General features: G+C 38.5%; 1 pseudogene; it reads left to right on the top strand.

The window, feature by feature from the left end:
* The first annotated feature begins 4,135 nt into the window (after positions 1–4,135).
* On the top strand, positions 4,136–5,102 carry LOC119528578 (annotated as a pseudogene).
* Positions 5,103–5,714: the final 612 nt, after the last annotated feature.

Genomic DNA, 5,714 nt, shown 5'->3' on the forward strand with positions numbered 1-5,714 from the left:
TTCATAACTAAATCTTGAGATTCAGTATAACCTATTTTCATTTAATTCAAAAGCCCATGCTTGTTCTGTATTGAAATTGATGCAAATATTTAACTAAAATGAACTAATACTTAACTGAGGCCACATATCTGTAACAATATTTGTATTTTATGTTTGTCTGCTTTCTTATACCTGCTAATTTCTACCCTTTCCCCCACCCCACCCCAATTTCGTTTGTAATGAAATCGAGAATCTTACTACTCAAACTGTGGACTATAAACTGAGAGCATGGGCTTTACCTGAGAATGTGTTAGAAATGCAGAATTTTATATTCCACTCAGGAACTACTGAATCAAAACTAAATATTAGGTAGATGACCAGGTGACTTGTATGTTCAGTATATTTTGTGAAGCAGTGATCTAAATTGCCAAGTATTAATCATTAATTTTTTAAGGTCATTTTAAAAGAATGCTTTTTTTTTAAAGAAATTGTATGCCTATAAAAGAGCTTAATAAATAGAAAATTAGCAATATATATATTTATATAAAGCCCCAAGTCTCCCTTATTGTCTCATGATCTTCTCCCACCTCAAAGGTAACCACTCACCTGAAATTTTTATTTAGCCTTTCCATGTTTTTTCTGCAAAATTTTTACAAATATGTATCTTTAATCAAAGTATTCTTTAGTTCCATGTTTTCTAACTATGCATGAATGGAATCACACTGTTGACAGGTTTCATTCACTTGCTATTTAATTCACCATATGAATAGAATTCAATGACATGAATATAACTAAATGTATTCATTCATTCTCCTGTTAATGGACAGACTTTTAGGTTTGTTTCAGCTTGAGGCTAGAACATTATTGTTGCTATGAAACTTCTTGTATGTATCTCAGGAGTTGGAATTGCTGTGTCATAGGTTATGCACATTACACTTTAATAGATCATGCTGATTTTTGGCCAAAAAAAAAATGACTATGCCAATCTACACTCCCACTGTCAGTTAATGAATGCCCAGTGTTTAACATATTTTCAAGTACTTCATATCATCATGCTTTGTAAATTTTGGCGAATCAGAAAAGTTTTGAATGATGTATCAGTGTGTTTTAATTTTCAAGTCTCTGACTCTAATACATTAGTGCATATCTTCATCTATTTGTAAACATTTCAAATTTTCTTTCTGTCGTGTACCTATTCAAATAATCTGCCCATTTTATTTTGAGTTGTTTGTGTTTTTTAATTGTTTTGTAAGTATTCTTTATATATACTGGATACTAATATATTCTACATTTTTATGTGTTACAGATATCATATCCAAGATGATGACTTCTACTTTCATTTATGAAGCCTTTTTGATGAAACAGATTTCTAATTTTTATTCTGTAGGAAGCTCTTTTTTAACGTCTTTTCGTTATAAAATAAAATAAAAATACAGAAACCCACACAAAACACATGCATTGTTTAACAAATTAATATAAGGCAAACATCATTATTATGACCATGCAGTTCAAGAATTAGAACTCTTTTGGTCACCCAGAAGCTCACGTGCCCCATCCCAATAAAAATCTCCCTCTCCTCATGAATTTAACCACCATTCAAAGTTTATACAGGTTAATTCCTTGCATTTGCTTATATTTTTATCATATGCAGTATTAGTCAGGGTTCTCCAGAGCAACAGAACTGACAGGATATATATACACCTCCATATATAAAATAAGATTTATTATAGGAATTGGTTCACATAACCATGGAGAGCAGCAAGTCCAAATTCTAGAGGGCAGGCCATAAATTGGGAGCTCCAATAAAAGTTTCGCTAAATTCCCCAGGAGAAGCTGGTTGACTGAGGAAGAGATGGAAATTCTTTCTGTTGAAATCAGCAGTTCTCCCTTTAAGGCCTTCAACTGATTGGATGAGAATTCTCTCATTTCTGAAGAGGATCTCCTTTGTTGAATGTAGATGCAATCAAACACAGATGCAATCAACTGCCTAATGATTTAAACCCATGAAATATCTTCACGGTAACCATAAGCCCCATGCCTGCTTGACCATACAACTGGGCACCATAACCTAGCTAAGTTGACATATGAACTTAAGCATCACCCATGCTATGCAAACTTAGAAATTATAGATTAACTGCCCTCCCCCCTATGTGGGATCAGACACCCAGGGGAGTGAATCTCCCTGGCAACGTGGAATATGACTCCCGGGGAGGAATGTAGACCTGGCATCATGGGACAGAGAACATCTTCTTGACCAAAAGGGGGATGTGAAAGGAAATGAAATAAGCTTCAGTGGCAGAGAGATTCCAAAAGGAGCCGAGAGGTCACTCTGGTGGGCATTCTTACACACAATACAGACAACTCTTTTTAGGTTCTAAAGAATTGGGGTAGCTGGTGGTGGATACCTGAAACTATCAAACTACAACCCAGAACCCATGAATCTCGAAGACAATTGTATAATAATGTAGCTTATGAGGGGTGACAATCGGATTGGGAAAGCCATAAGGACCACACTCTACTTTGTCTAGTTTATGGATGGATAAGTAGAAAAATAGGGGAAGGAAACAAACAAACAAACAGACAAAGGTACCCAGTGTTCTTTTTTACTTCAATTGCTCTTTTTCACTTTAATTATTATTCTTATTATTTTTGTGTGTGTGCTAATGAGGGTGTCAGGGATTGATTTAGGTGATGAATGTACAACTATGTAAGGGTACTGTGAACAATCGAATGTGCAATTTGTTTTGTATGACTGCGTGGTATGTGAATATATCTCAATAAAATGAAGATAAAAAAAGAAATTATAGATTATTAATATACATGCTTTTTATTTGATATATATTTTAACTCACTTTTAACCTACATGTTTCCCTTATGTTTATTTTACTTTTAATTTATATTTTAAAGATCTGACTCTTTGCATGCAGTTCTTTCCACAATCTGCAAAATGTTCCTCATTTTTCCCATTTGTTGATTGCATATTCATGGAACACATCAACATGTCCCTCTGTTCTCCATATTTCCTGCAATTTGGCAGCTATGTATAGAATATTAATTAGACATATATATGATTACTTTGGCAAGATAATGTGTTGCATTCTTTCATCAGGATGCATTTGATACACAGTATTTTAGTATTTGAGCATTTCCAGCTCACTGCATAGATACATTTGTTTATTAGGGTTGCAAAATGGTGATATTTTAATTCTATCATATCTTTTTCATTTACTAGCTAGAATGATTCTATAATGATGTACTTCCTTCCTGTCTTCTACCATTTGGTCTCCATAGGGGAAGTTCATATAGGAAAGGCAGGATGCATGCTTGATCATTTCCCTTTATTTACCAATTTTCAAGTTAAAGAATTCATTTCCTATAGTTGATTCCATTAGGAATTTTTGTATAAATAAGAACTGATGGAATTAAAAAGGTGTTTGATGGGTTTTTATTCATTACAATTATTAAATTATTGAAGCTTAAATTATCTCCTCTTTGATGAATGATATTCTCTTCAATTTTGCTCCTGAGTCCTCTTTATATGACCCTTACTGTATTTCATAGCTTCCTTTCTATTTTGCATGACAATATTTTAAATAATTTCTTTCATTCCTTAAATAGTTAGGGATGTTCATTGCTATTGCCACTTTTAGTGGACAGAGTTGGAAAAATTAAATATTAAATAGCTCATCAGTTCATACTAATACTCTATTTCAATTTCTAGACTACATAATGTTTGCTTAACCACTTCTATATTACGTCAGAATATATGTATTTTCCCTGACATTGAATATCCTGGTTTTCAAGGATATGTATGCATGATGATAAAATGTGAGTATTCCGTAAGTACTCATTGACTTTATCTCACCATGTACTCAACAATGGACTCAAAGAACAATAATACTAACATCATCAATATGATTACCGCAAAAACATTTTTTCCCATTCAGTCTTCCTAATCTCTCCTTTAATAATTGCATGATTTCAACTTCACTAGCAGATACAACAAATTACATTCTTACTTCCATATAATCGTAGTTCCACATGTAACAATACATACAATGTTTGCACCAGTTTTATGGCAGTATCACCTTCATCACTTTGGTTGTCTAAAGCTTGTTTTCTAGATTACTCAGGAAGAACTGCTGGATAAATTTACTCCTGCTTCCAGAAGATAAGTCGGTTGTTCTCGGTCAAAGAGTATGTCATCGGGGGGGACCTCATGTTCCACATGCAGAGACAGTGGAAGCTTCCGGAGGGGCATGCCAGGCTCTAAGCCACGGAGATCTGCATCGCCCTGAACTTCCTGAACCAGCAGGGGATCACCTACGAAACGTGCAACTGGACAATGTCCTGCTTGACGCGGACAGGCACATCAAGCTAACAGGCTACAGCATGCGCAAGGAAGGTCTGGGTCCAGGAGACATGATGAGCACTTTCTGTAGGACCCCGAACTACCTCACCCCGGAGATCTTTAGCGGGGAGGAGGACGGGTTCAGCGTGGACTGGTGGGCTCTGGGTGTCCTGATATTTGAGATGGCAGTCGGATGCTCTCCATTGGACATCATCACCAACAACCTTGACATGAGCACAGAGGACTACCAATTCCAAGTTATCCTGGAGAAACCCATCCAGATCTCCCTGTTCCTCTTGAGCAAAGGCTCCAACATCCTGAAAGACTTTTTTTTTTTTTTTAAATAAGAATCCCAAATAGAGGCTCGGCTGCCTACTTGAGGTCTGGGGTTTTCAGACCTCAAGTCTCATGCCGTCTTCCGCAGCATGGACTGGGACCTGCTGGAGAAGAAGCAGGCCCTCACTCCCTTCCAGCCACAGATAACCGATCACTACAGCTTGGACAACTTCGACATGCAGTTCACCAGTGAGCCTGTGGAGCTGATCCCGGATGGTGAGTACACCATAAAAGGGGTAGGACAGTCTGAGTTTGATGGCTTCAAGTACATCAACCCGTTCCTGCTGTCCACCGAGGAGTCCCTGTAAGGCCATGATGCCCGTCCCGGGCAGACCATGCAAATAGCCCCCATACCTTTACCCTTTGCCACAGTGTGGGTATATTAGGCTGGGAGCAAGGCGGGCGCAGCCAGGCCACGGAGAAGAGGATTGTGCCTGGGTCTCCAGGCTGGTTCCGTGCAGAGGAACCTGCGGCTGTCCTGATGACCAGGGAGAGGCCGCCAGGCAGAACTTGAGGCACTGGTTCCCAGCAGGAAAGTTAACGTGTAATGTCCGGAGGAATAAACTATACCTATAATGCCGGAAAAGAAAAAAAAAAGGAAAGAAAAAGCATGGCTGGAAGTGTCCAGTGTCCTTCTACCAGCACGGCAATGTCCTCATGGTACCGCCTGCCACTGCTGAGTGACTATGGACCATCATCCCTTGGCTACATCCAGGGAACTGGAACAACCAGATACCCCAAAGCGAATATGCTGAGCTGCTGGCCATCACTGAAGAGCTGGGAGGAGAGATCAGACTCACCTATGCGGGGAGCAAGAGTGCCGTGGAGAGGCTAAAGGCTGGCATCATTCTCCACAGAGGACTGGTTCCCAAGTGCTTGGCTGAAACAGAACGGAATGCTGCAGATCCTAGCCGCCTCCTTAGCTTTGAAGGCTTTCCATCTGCTTACAAGGTGAGAAGTTACAGTTCATCTCCCCTGTTCAGATGAAACTCTTGTTTTCAAACTGCTAACAATTTTTTATTTCTCCTTGTTTCCTTCCCGTGGTTCA

This window comes from Choloepus didactylus, chromosome 3 (genome assembly GCF_015220235.1).
Source record: "Choloepus didactylus isolate mChoDid1 chromosome 3, mChoDid1.pri, whole genome shotgun sequence".
In the NCBI taxonomy this organism is placed as follows: domain Eukaryota; kingdom Metazoa; phylum Chordata; class Mammalia; order Pilosa; family Megalonychidae; genus Choloepus; species Choloepus didactylus.